Raw genomic sequence first — 14,246 nt, forward strand, 5'->3', positions numbered from 1 at the left:
AGTATTTAAGAATAAATAATAAAAAAGAATAAATCATGAGGGAAAAAAAGAGAACAGTACATCTCAAATTTGGAACATTGAACTAGAAGACATAGAAGATCCCTTCAGTGTCATCAGTCTCTGTGCTATGATTCAAGGTCCTTCATCTTAACAGACAACTGTCCATTGGACAGTACTTTTGCAAACATCTTGCACATCTCCCCTCCAATCCCAATCTTATTTCTACACACACAGTCCAGAATACAGTGCTTTATAGCAGCTGATGTATAATGAGTAGAACCCGCAGAGGACAAGCAACGGACAATGTGCAATTTTTCTCTGTCTTCCAAGAATCATATCCCCTCTCCCCAAATCCATCCTTGTCTACAAAGCAATAATTAGTATACACAGCATATTACATAAGATACGAATATAAATTATATATATAATTAAATATAATTATAAAAGTTTATAGATTAATTTGGCGCAATATCAAATAATAGCTAGCAATGATACAGACTAATCTTTAAGTAATTCAGTGTTAACCATATGCCCAAGATTCTGCTAAATTAGATTCCCTAAAACTCTGATGATCTTAGTCAGCTTCTAATATGCATGTGATGTCCATTCATAGATGATCAATATTTAAGTGCATTAAGAGTGGGAAGAAGTAGTGATTAATTCTAATTTTGGAAGAATATAGTTTTTCTCTATGTCAGTTTGGCCTTGTCATATCAAGACTTTTCTTTTGTACCTGGCAAGTCTCCCTCATTATTTAATTGGGCTGATGTTATAAAGGAGCACATAATTGATATCAGAAAGGAAAATATTTTTTTAATATAATAAAAATGGTGATAGTGACAATTTAGTTTCTCTTTTAGTCACCAACTTGGATAATCACAGGCTTTATAGAATAACGATACATGTCATGTGTGGATAGCTTGATGGTTAGTTTTATTATCTATGGGCTTTCTCCAATGTACAATATATTTTCATATACATTATCTCACAGAATGATGCATACCTCACTGCATAATTATGAAAGTTATTGTGCCCACCTACAGATCACAAAATCAAGACTTGGCTCAATGAGGCAAGTAAATACCACTAGTCAGTGAGGGAGCAAAGGTTTAAACCTGGCTTCATTTGATTCTGAACAATACACACTTTTGAGATACATCTTTTGGTTTCATGAGTCGGAGAGTTCTTAAAAAGATGCTTTACATGAACAAATCAATACTAATTAGACACGTTGAGGAAAACATTTACATAAAACAAACAATTACATCTCTAAGAGGTGCAATTGAAGAAACATTTCTTGCAGATGTTTCTTTTCATTAAAACCCCTTAGCTGTTAAGAGAATATTTTGGGACCAAAATCCAAGAAAGAAAGACAGTGAGATTTAATATTTTCATGTCCCAGCCTGAATGTGCCGATTCCTTTACTTATATCAGCATATTGTTTTCCTCTCGTAATATGTAAATGAAAAGGGGACTAGCAGACCTATAGGAAATAAGGTTGAATAATTTAATTTTGAGCCTCAGACATGGTAGAAAGACCTTGAAATTCCATAGTTCGGTTTATTTATATTTTTCTTACTTGAGGCACATTTCTCCATTCCACTAATGGCCACACCACTCTCACCTGTGAGTGAGGACCATGGGAACTGAAAGACCACAGACCAAGCTAACTTTCTTGGATGGATGTTATCTTCACCATAACTTTGAAGGTCCAATTCTAACCACTTACTTTAAATCTTCCCTGGCGTCAGTCAACAAAGATAGCGAGGCTCCCACAGCAAGGGCTAGAAATAGCTTGAAGATGGTGACCTTGGCTTTATGACATGAGTCTTTGCTATAGTTTGAAGTTTAGTGTGAAGTCTATCCCATAATTTTCAAGTAAAAGGATCCACTTCATCCTTGAGCCATGGAGCATCTAGCTGGGAGTGTGGCAGACCTGGATGGGCACAGAATTTTTTGTGCAGCCTATAAACAGCCCTAACCTAGAGTCCCAGTTCTTTGACTTGGTGACTAATTAATTAACCTGAGAAGAATCCCAGAGGGTAATTGTAAAAATCAAGTGGAGATATTCTTTGTGCAGTGGCTGTCATAGTAACAATAAGCTGTCATAGTAACAATAAACATATTGATACAGGAAAAGGGCCCTTTTCCTTTCTGTGTAAAAACCAGATGTAAAATAAAACATCAAGTATGGTTCAATCAAAAAGGAAAGGGAAAGGAGCCAAGGAAAGGAGATAGAAGAGACAGTTGATGCAATATGGAAGTTGGTGTCTCAGAGATCTCATGCTTATCTACATACTATAAACACTTGCAATGAAATCCAGAGGTCTTATCAAACCCAACAGAACCACATGGTCTGGTCTCTCCTACCTTTCTTACTTCATCTTCTACCACTCGTCCTCACTGCCTGAGCCCTCTGCCTTCCTTTGGAAGAGGCTATTCCTCAGGACAGCAAGTTCAAGGACTTCTCTGTCTGGAAAATGCGACTTTCACTTGTTCACGTGGCCTCTCTTGGATTAAATCTACATCTGGCCTCTGATAACAGAGTATCTCTTCACAACTTTTCTGATTACCCACTTAAAAATGAACTCTCTGACTACACTAACAGTATATTATTTCCCTTCCTCTTTCAGGTTTTCTTTTATTTTTTTCTTTTCTTTTCTTTTTTTGTATATTTCTTTTATTGGAGTTCAATTTGCTAACATATAGTATAACACCCAGTGCTCATCCCATCAAGTGCCCCTCTCAGTGCCCATCAGGTTTTTTGTTTTTTTTTTGTTTGTTTGTTTTTTATAAAGCATTCATAATGGCCTGATATTATATTTTTATATTATAACATTGTTATATTTTACATTTATTTATTATCTGTCTCTACCTCATTTTCTCCCCATTATCATAACATCCCAGCACTGAAAATGAACTCAGTTTTGCTCAATTCTATATCTCTAGACCTGAGCAGAATGTCTTGCCCATAGTAGACACTTGGTATATATTTTTTCAGTGAATGAACACATAACCACCTCTTCATTTCAGACTCAAAGCTAGGATAGTATGCATTTCATCAAGAATCAATAACACACCATAATGACATATAAGTGAATTCCATACAGGTAATGCATATTGAACCCCTACCTTGAAAGCAACTTCGTAAGGTCATATAAATATTAAGGGAATATGGCCATGGAATCCTGTCACAAAACTAACATTGTGTTTCCATGTTGAAGGCCTTCCTGTGTGGTCACCAGCTTCTATGTTATCAGCCTGCAGGAGTCTACACCTTTTTCCTTTGAGTCACTTCCTATAAGCTGCATACTTGATTACGGTAATTAAAGAAAATGTCTTCCTATGTGAAGTAAGGTGAGAAAGAACAATCACAAACAGTAAAATGGTGAGAACATTTCTTCGAGCAAAAGCAATTTCCCCTTTGAAAGAACTCACCTATTATGATCTCTGTGGAGGCATCTATTTCCAGTCTATTACTTCTCCATGATGAACAAATTCATCTCAGAGAACTAAAACACCGGCATAAGTCATAACCACAGTTTTTCATCTTTGACAGTCAAAATGCATAAGATATAATGTCACCAAATAAATTCAAAATAGTAACTCCCAGGGAGCTAGTCAGGTTTTTTGGGAAGAAGGTTGTTCTCCTCCCTATTTATTGCATTATAGTAGCAGGACAAAATACAAATAAATCTCTCAAGTTTCCTCAATCTATTTCTTGGTGGAATTTAGCTTAATAAGCTCTTAAGGACCCCACATCCAGAAATGTATACAATTTCCAAGTGGTTCTATTTTCTCAGAATTATGTTCATTCATTCAACACACATTTTGAGCCTTTTTATGTGCATGGCACTGCATGTAGTGAAATTTTAATTCTAGTGTGACAAGTGATTTTTTTGAGCCTACTGAGAACAAAGCACCGTGTCCCGTGCAACTGGAGAAACAAATATGATTGAGTTATGGTCTCCTACTGCAAAAAGTACCCAACATAAGTTGTCTGGACCATCAGTGAATTTGTCATCTAGCTAGGGAGGACAAGTGGTTAATAAAAGTCAGTGAATGCCCCAGATAAAAAGCCTAGAACAACAGGGAAAAGGGAAAGAGACGCACTTAAAGCTATGTTGTAAGTGGTTTATCTTGGTCGTCATTCCAATTATTGATTGGAGGGAAAGAAATTCCTCTTATCCTTTGATCCTACTAGGCTCACATCAGTATATATCATAAATCACTCTAGCTTCTATTTCTAGCAGTTTTTCATATCTGACTACATCTTGCTTTGGGCACACAAATCAATGATGCTACTTAACAGTAGGTACATGTGTGGTAAATTCATTTTGTAAAGTTTTGTATGGGAGGCTAGTGGTTCATATGTTCTCTACTTTGTGGCCCATCGATGACAAAAATGCCTATAAATGAGATGCAGTGCAGGACTATGGAGAGAGCAAATCTTTCCACTTACATTGACATTTGGTCTTCTCAAAGGAATTAATTTGAGTACCTCAGAAGATAGTGATATTGAAAAGCATGTCTCTTTCCCCATTTCTTTGTGAGAAAAGGGGAAGGGACCATTGGTTACATTTTATGTCTTAGTGAAACACAAGGAGTACAAAATCTGATTTTCTAGCTTCTAATCACCCTTTTAATATGGAGGGAAATCCTAGAATAAGTAGAGCAAGCATGTCACTTATCATCTGACTTAGTCCATTTGAGCTTCTGTCCCAAACATATCATAGACTGGGTGGTTTAAACAACAAATGCTGATTTCTCACAGTTCTGGAGGCTGGGAAGTCCAAAATCAAGGTGCAAGCACATTTAGTGTCTGGTGGGAACCTACTTCCTGGTTCATAAAGGACTGTCTTCTCACATAGGGGTAGAGAACAAAAGGACTCTCTGAGGTCTTTTGTTTTTAAAAAATGAGGGCACTGATATAATTCATGAGAGCCAACCTCATGACCTAATCACCTCCCAAAGACCCTTCCCATCACTTCTATCACGTTGGTCGTTAGGACTTCACCATATGAAAGGGGGGGGGCACAAACATTCATTCCATAATATCATCCAAATCTGGATACACTTTAGAATGAGGGGACCACTATTAATCATTATGTCTGAATAATAGGCTCAAATCATGACTATTCCAGCAACCAGGACTATGGTGACCCAAATGACAGGTAAGAGAGAGAATTCTACTTTAGACAATGAAGCATCAAATATATCCTGTCTGTCTCTTGGAAGCTAAATTCTGGGAATGTTACTTAGCTCAGCCAATTGGATGCTGTGACCTACATTTGATCCATAAGTGGAAAACAAAAGGAAGTACATGTAGAAAGTCAGAAAAATTTCAATGTCATGTGGGGGTTCCAAAAGCATAGGCATGAATGTCCAGACGCAGTGCAGTGCAGCAGAGTAGCAGTCAGTGTCCAGGGATGAAGCACTGGTAGCTGTAAAAACAAAGCTCAGCTGTGGCGAATAATGATATCTTAAAGTCCAACTGGGACATCTTAGAGGGGCCTTTCCATCCTTGACTTCTTCCTGAGCCTGATTCTCCAGCTTGAATCCAAAAGCTATTACAGACCCAATGAACTATCATTTTTCTTCTTAAGTTATCCAGAATTGGTTTGTTCATTTCTGTTTTAACTAAGAACTCTGACTAGATCCAGTACAGTATTATTTTCCAATGATGATTATGATGATGATGATGATGATTTTATTTGGATGATGATCACTGTTTTAATGTGAGTACCTTAACTACTAACTAGTGATCACATTGACAACATAACAGCATTCCCTTTAAGAAAAAATTCTACGTCTTTTGATTGTTAAATACTTTCTAAAAAGAGCCAATAATTTTGTAATCCAAATCTTTTCCCTTTCCAATCTCATGAAAAATCAATAGGGGCATTGATATAAGTTCTATGAAAAAAAGAGCCTGAGATATTTTAAGAAGTCACATACTTCCCAGTTGAAAGAAAATATTCCAGGCGTTTGAGGTCCTTGTCAAATTATTTACCTTCATTTTTAGATTTTGCAGCTGAAATACTGAAATACATATTCATTTGGGAGATTACAGATTGTGAATATTAATGGCTCTGTATATCAAGTTATAATGGAGCTTTGTAATTATAGCTAATGGAGTTCATAATTGCTAGAGGCCTAGGGGAGGGGATATATGTAAAGGATGCTAGACATCTAAGGAACATAAATATTTATTGGGATGGAGGTATATAAAGCATTCATGAATTTTTTTCTAATTTAAGAGAACATGAAAGGAGAGCACATGGTTCCTTTCTACAGGTCACAGGTACCTTAATAACAGAGCAAAAGTCACAACCTTATGCCTAGAAGCAATCACCAGAATGCCTCAATTGGACTAGTAAGAATCTGAACTTACTTCTATTAATTTGATTTATGGGTAAATAAATCATCAGAAATAACCCCATATTGCTGCAACAAACATGAAGGAGGCTGAAACCGTTTATAAGCAGGGTCTGTTTTTGAAGACAGCGACACTAAAAAGCCCTGGACTTGGCTGTGGATCACCTTAGGATACTCCTGCTTATACAGATGACAACTTAGGATCCATCTCACCTCTTGGCTTCGGTCTTGTGAATAGCTACTGAAGATGGGGGACCAAGAGCTGCCAAGCCACAGTCCCAGATGAATTGCTGAACATTCCTGCCATCGCATATCATATCCAGCTCAGGGGAGAAAGCCTGAGTCATGAGACAAGATTGCTCTGAGACCAAGGGTAGAAGACAAGGAAGTAATAAGCATTTGAAACCACTTGCTCCTTCCCAACCCGTTATAGCTATATAAATAGGACTTTTCTTTTCTTTTCTTTTCTTTTTTTCTTTCCTTTTCTTTTCTTTTCTTTTCTTTTCTTTTCTTTTCTTTTCTTTTCTTTTCTCTTTCTTTCTTTCTTTCTTTCTTTCTTTCTTTCTTTTTCTTTCTTTTTTTTTAGACTGGTGTTAAGAATTCTGAGTTTGTCCCATGAGGGGAGTTAAAAAATGGAAGAAGTCATTACCTCACCTACTTATTCCTCTAGTTAATCTAAACCTCATTTGAAACAACACGGATGCCTGGGTGGTTCAGCGTTGAGCACCTGCCTTTGGCTCAGGGTGTGATACTGGGGTCCGGGATTGAGTCCTGCGTCAAGCTCCCTGCATGGAGCCTGCTTCTCCCTCTGCCTCTTCTCTTCTCTTCTCTTCTCTTCTCTTCTCTTCTCTTCTCTTCTCTCTCTCATGAATAAATAAATAAAATATTTTTTAAAAATTGAAACAAGTTGGTAATTACCACGTGATCACATAACTTTCTAGACATAATCAAGAGTCACAAAATTTAAGTAGTTTAACCTTTTCCTGTCTTTTCAGTGAGTAAGGGACAATGTAGTATGGTAGGAAGAATACTCATTTAGACTAGAGAGACCAGTATTCCTTGTCCTTGCTCTGCCCCATACTAGCCAGGTGGGTTGGACCCTCTTCTCTTCTCTTCTCTTTACACTGGTGCCCACATTTATAAAATTGTTTATTTTTCTCAAAATGACTCCTAAAGCTTTGTTTTCCTTTGTTTTACTTATTGAAGTTATCAAAGATTCTTCCTATACGTATATTTTTATTGGCAAACTGCCACTAGACTCTGACCCCCTTGAAGTCAGAAATTATGTCTATTTTCTTCCTCCCAGATATTCAGAAACTCCTGCCAAGTATGCAAGAGGTACTCAAATTTTGTTAAAGAAATGAATGGATTAAAGAACAAAACATATATATGTTGGCAAATTGAACTTCAATAAAAACAAAAACAAAAACAAAAAGCAAGGAAAAAAAGAATGAAAAATATATTCTAAATAGAAATATATATTTTATCTTTAAAAGATGCTTTACTTCTTCCAGAAGCTCACTCTGAGACATGGATTAGACTTCAAATAGTTTATTTGGAATGCGATGCCAGGAATATAGAAAGTGCCAAAGTGAGATGCAAGGGGGAACTAATGGAGTGTTATCAAGACAGTTATCGCTGTGGGTTATGGAGCTTGATCCAACTGGGAAAGTATAGAAAACAGGAGGAAGCGTGTACTTAGACCAAGCTATCTGAAGAGCAAGGGACTTGGAATATTTGTAAACTAATGCCTACCAGTCATTGATCAAGGGATGAATAGCCTGAGGGACCAAAGAAAGCCCCTTTAGCTAAAGAGACAAAAGTGCTGGCAGGTGGAACATAGACCAGCATGCACTGAGATAGTACAGGCCAAGTGGTTTATATCAACAGGGTCTCTACCACAGTCTCAAAACTTTATCTCTCTTATGCCTTCCCATAGAGCCCTGTTATAGCAGTCATTTCCCTATAATACAATTGCCCATTGACTTAGCTTTATTCTTCACTGGCCCATCATCTTCTCTAAGGCAAAGAATATGGCTTCTTTAAAACGGTGTCCTCAATCCCTAGCATAGCATAGGTCAACTCTATTTGGAGAACCAATAACAAATCTATAATAAGGCCATACTACCACCACCTGTATAAGGTCGTCCAGAAGCAACTTAGATAATGTAGATGGAAGTGTAGTGAGGGGTTTAAAGTGTTACCCATGTCTGAGAAGATAAGAATTATGTGGAGAACATTGAATATCATCCCCAAGGTAACTGTGCAAGATAAGAGACATTCATCCTTCCACACCAACACATCTTATTTACCTGGCAGTAGGCCAATATGTCTTCAAGATGTCAGCATGCTTGAGAAAGATGGAGTACAGCAGTGAAGACTCAAGGGAGAGCTTCTGCCTTACAGTGTCTTCCTGATGGAGAAATATTTAAAAAGCGGGAACCTGTGCAACTGTATCTCTGGAACACATCAGACGGTGAGCTGGGCCAGAGATGAACTGGGGAACACTTCCCCGAAACACTGAACACTTCCCCTAAACACCAATTCCCTCCATTTTAAAATGGTAAGAATAAAGTCAAGTAAAACACGATTCCCAGGGATTAGGGGCTCTGATGCTGTTTGGATCCTTCAGAAGCTTATTTATGAAATCAGAGGCCAGAGAACCAGGCCAGTGTTTTTCTCAGCGATATGAAGAGAATTGTTCCCCAGTTTTTGGTGTTTTTCTTTTTCTTTTGTTGACCACCAAGAATTGAATCCTTTCCATTTCCCACACCAGAATTGAGAAACCTCTCAATTTCTCAGCCCACTCCAAACAAGCTAGAAGCTGATTGCAAATGGTCGGGAGCTAAGAACACTCTGACAGACAATAAGATTTATAAGTAATAGTCTGCTTTTCTAAGAGAGAATGGGTTTTGGGAAATTAGAAATGGAATTTTACATAGTTTGTGGAGAATCCATAAAGACTGGCCCCCTTAGATCATGAACCAAGATCAGTTGATTCTTAGTACCCTGGAGAAATACTCAGCCACGACTGACTGACACCCTTCTCTTGAAAATACCTGAGCTTTCTGTGGCACAGATCCAGAACCACTTCATCCTTCCCTGACATGAAGCATTAATCAAGGCCATCCATCTTGGTCCAACCAGCTAATTTCACTATCTGGTAATTTCAGAGAGGAGCTAAATCCTCAGTCCTTCCTTTTGTTACTGGGATACCCCTATGTTTTTCTCATGCAAGTTTTCCACATAGCCCTACCCAACCCACAGGGTTTCATTACACCCATGGTTATGAAAAGGTCATGTCCTCAGGCAGCTCAGATCCCAGTTTAATCAAACTTCAATTGTTTCTCCTCATTAAGGATAGTAGATTGATACCTGTATGAATCTTTGGCACCTTTCTAGGGAATCTCTCAGATCAACAGGTATCATTCCCAATGGCAAAAACCTGTATAAATTCCAAACATGATGGTTACCTGAGATCAATGTTCCAATCTTCACTGGGTATATCACCATACATGCTATCCTTTTTTTATCTTCACAAAAATATACATAGAAATCATTGCCAACATCAAATAATGAGGAATTCTGGGATGAGAGGACTGGGGGCAGATAGTTCAGCTTTAAAAAGTCATATAATTGTCCAAGATTATACAGCCTGTTAGTGGAGAAGCTAGAATTCAAAAAGAGGTAAGGCCACGGTCTTTCTCCTAGAACATAGCACTCAATGTTTTTTCTTCCATAGAATCTTTAATATAAAGAAGGTTTTAATCTCTCTAAGAGAACTTAGATGCATATAACCTTGCTCAGAATGAGGGGATGAATCAGAGAACTCTTAACCATTCTCTTCCTACCATGATTTCATTACTCAGTAGGGTGGGCAGTCATCTGCTGATTAAAAAACGGGAAGTTCTAGAATAACCTTGTGCTCTGGGTGTCTGCATGCAAGTCATTCAATCTCATTTATAAATGTACAGGTTTTAGCAGTACTTGCAATTGTTTTCTTATGGAAAATGCCACATAATGAAGCCCTGCCTTGATAAAGGGGAATCCACTGAAAGTAAGAACCATTTAAAGCAATGTGACATTAACAGAATTAGAAACAGACCTATTGGTATAAAAACTTTATTTTAAAGAATCACAGGATATAAATGAAGCAAACTCTATTTTTGTATCAATGGTGGTGCACAGTATGAGAACAATTCTCATTCTGCTTCCAATCATGTGTCTGTCCTGCAAAAGGAGAGATTGTTTGGTTTGACTTGGTTTAGTTTTAGAATTCATAGAGTTTTGTTTTGTTTTGTTTTGTTTTGTTTTTTTGAGACAGGAGCTATATCCTTATCTCTCCTTCTATGCTATTGTTCTTATTTTCTGTAGCTCCAGGAAGACAATGCATATATTATAGAAAAGACAACTGGGGAGCACCTGGGGTGGGGGCTCAGTCAGTTAAGCACCTGCCTTCAGCTCAGGTCAAGATCCCAGGGTCCTGGGATCAAGCCCCACATTGGGCTCCCTGCTCCATGGGGAGCCTGCTTCTCCCTCTGCCTGCTACTCTCCCTGCTTGTACTTTATCTCCGTCGAGTAAATAAAATCCATTTTAAAAAGATAGAAAAAAAGAAGAAAGAAAGAAAGAAAGAAAGAAAGAAAGAAAGAAAGAAAGAAAGAAAGAAAGAAAGAAAAAGAAAAAGTAACTAGAACCAACAATACTCCCGAGGTAAATAATGATATCTCCTTTAGATCAGGGCAACTGCACAAGACTAAAGATTGGAATCAGCTAGCACAGTAGGCAAAACCAGCCCCAAATTCATGTTTATCTTATTTCACAAGTCTTATTTGAGGTTCATTTTTGTAGTGAGTAGAAATCAAAAACTTGCTCCTTTGAACACACAGCTTCTCCCTGATAGATTTCTTATCACGGCAGATAAGGATACCACAAGAGAGAAATCGCATGGTCAGAAATCATCATACAATGACTCTTCTATCATACAATGACTGTGACAGGGCATGAGAGGCCTGGGCGGCTGCCCTGGACAGTTGGGCTGCTTTGTAATTCCAACTCCTTTGTAATTCTATGCGTAACATTTGGGGGTCCCTTCCCCCTTCCCCCTAACATTCTAAGATCTTGGACTTTGAGCTACATAATGGAATCAGATTGGCTACAGATGAGGGCATACCCTCCTGAGGTACAGCCAAGGTTGCAGATAATCAGGGAGATTCCCAGTTTTAATTTTTTTTAAAGATTTATTTTTATTTATTCTAGAGAGAGCAAGAGAGCATGAATGGGGGGGGCAGAGAGAGAGAGAGAGAGAGAGAGAGAATCCTCAAACAGACTCCCCATTGAGCTTGGGAGCCTGGCATGGGGCTTGATCCCAGGACCCCGAAATCACGACCCAAGCCTGAATCGAGAGATGGTGGCTCAACTGAATGAGTCACCCAGACACCCCTAAATTTCTGTCTGATATGGAGTCTTAAAGTTTCTTCATAAATGTGTAAGCTACACTTTATCAGATGTAAAATAGAAAAAAAGAGATTTTGTCTCACATAACAGAAGGTCATGAAGACAAGAAAGAGTGCCTCAAACATTTTCTGTAGCTATATCTCTGTCTGCTTACAAACTGAAAATATGACTGAAAGACACAACTCTTAAAAGGGCACGTTAAAGGCCAAGTATTGGCTAAAGGCAATGAAACAACAGACACGGCTAGAGATCCCTGAGTGTTTTTAAATCTGTTCAATTTGGGGTCAAGTGGATGCTGAGGACCCAGCTTTCAGAAAAGTGATTCTTTCTGCCAAGAAATACATTTCTTGTCTGGCTTGCTACTATCTTTCTCAAGAACTTTATGGCAGGCTGATTATATTCTGATTCCAAAATGTTTAAGTTTTTAGTTCAGCATGTATAATTTCTGCTACTCTCTCAGGTGATGAAAGCAATATGCCACTTCTATCAGGTAAATTCACCACCCTGGTGGTTATACCTTTTATAGCATATTACACCAAGGGCTTATCCTTCCAAAAAAATTAAGATTAAAAATAAAAGGAAACTTCAACCTGACCCATACTTATCTATTGTTTCAAGACATGAACCAAAGTCAGACAGTAATAAAATGGATTGATCCAGATTTTTCCCTGAATCTTCCCAATGAACGATTTTTACAAAGCATCAAAAGTCAGCCAGCTCCAGTTCTTTAACCTACATGGGAGGCAGCAGTATCATGAGATAAACCTCCTTTGCTCAAGGCCAAAGAGATAATCTACACGGTGGATGCCCACCTTTTATTTTATTTTATTTTATTTTATTTTATTTTATTTTATTTTATTTTATTTTATTTTATTTATTTTATTTTTTTTTTTGATGCCCACCTTTTATTACACAGTTCCCATCAAAAGTCAAACACAACATGAGATAAGACTCAATGGGAAGAATGAATACTCATGCATATTTTGCTCAGGAATATCATTTTTCTCATTTTGGCTGTTTAGTAGAATTTGTCCACATAAAATCAGCTACAGTTAGCTTCATCCTAGTCCTTCAGGTCCCTAATTCAAGGGGAGGAAAGTGAAATAATGGTTTCTCAGCTCCATATTGGAAGTAGATGTCGAGTAAATAAAAACAAATTTTGCGAAATATAATCAAGTTGATATCGAGCCCTCTGGCATGAATACTTACAGGTAGCTCCCCGAACTCCATTTTAAGAATCCCAGAGTGGAGTTTGAGACAAGAGAGAAGTGTTGTATGAGAAAACATTGTTCTTCTAGAAGATGTCACTAAGAAGACAAATCATCAGAAATCCATGCCAGAAAAATCAGATCGAAGAAATGGAGGGGCAAGTACGTTTGCAGAACAGGGTATTTATTATCTACAGTAACCAGGGGATCAGCACACAGCAGTTTCAAACCAGCCCATGGCTAATTTTTCTAGGCCAATCATAATTAAATTGTAAAAACCTCGATAATAAAACTTGATGGACAAAACTGATGTGAGGAAATTAATCCAAAGCTTTATTGAAGTCAAAATAGATCACATTTATCTTCTATCCTTCAGCAACTGGGTCTGTCAGTCAGTCACAGAAGATTAGCATCATGCAGTTACTGAAATTTAGGACTGGTGGAAATTGGAGATTAGGCTGGGTGCTTTGAACTTATTCAGTGCAAAGAGACAAGGAAAATGCCGTATCTGTCAATGGAGCTGCTGTTGAGCAGGCCTTGGGAATTACTGCGACTAAGTTAGGAAACAAGGCAACTTTATAAAAGAGAATTAATTATGCCGTGATTCATAGTCACTGGCTGTGCTATAAATACTTTTATGGAAGTGTTTTTCTTTTCCTTTTTCCTTCCCCTTTTTCCAAAAAGGTTGCGTGGATGAGCACTGCTTCCAGGACTCACATAATCACACCTAAAACCATAGAAGGTCACAGCCGGAGGAATCCTTAGAGCTTGCTGAAGATCCTTCACCACATCTTACAGGTGAGGCAACCTGAACCCCTGAGAGATTAAGAAGCTTTCTGGAGGTCCCAAAGGTATGGCCTGGCAGGCTCAGCCCTGGGCCCCTGGTCTCCTCCATCCCGGAACAGAACGCATTCCACCACAACTTGTCATCTTCCAGCGCCAGCAAGGGAAGTGCCCTGGACAGGACACTGTTTCCTACAATTAGACCTCAGCCCCAGGCTGTATGTAGCCAGAGGACCTGAAGAATTTCTCTTCCCAGACCTCACTGGGATTTCTGATCATTACTTTAACAAGAAGGTATTTTTAGTTCTTAGCCTCCCAGGAGCATTCTTCTGCTCATGTCCAGAGCTTCTGGGTTCAAGCTTAGAAGCCAGAATACTTTTTTTAATTAAAAAGAAAAATTCAATTCAATAATCCTTTAGCAA

General features: G+C 38.1%; 1 long non-coding RNA gene across 2 annotated transcripts in view; it reads left to right on the forward strand.

The window, feature by feature from the left end:
• The window catches only part of LOC140597697 (uncharacterized), a 177,845-nt gene that overhangs the window by 122,854 nt on the left and 40,745 nt on the right, over positions 1-14,246 (forward strand). For both annotated transcript variants that reach the window (XR_011999548.1, XR_011999549.1), the window contains one exon: positions 13,726-13,839. This is a non-coding gene — a long non-coding RNA (uncharacterized lncRNA). The remainder of the gene's footprint in view (positions 1-13,725; positions 13,840-14,246) is intronic.

The sequence above is a fragment of the Vulpes vulpes genome, chromosome 2 (assembly GCF_048418805.1).
Source record: "Vulpes vulpes isolate BD-2025 chromosome 2, VulVul3, whole genome shotgun sequence".
Taxonomy (NCBI): Eukaryota; Metazoa; Chordata; class Mammalia; order Carnivora; family Canidae; genus Vulpes; species Vulpes vulpes.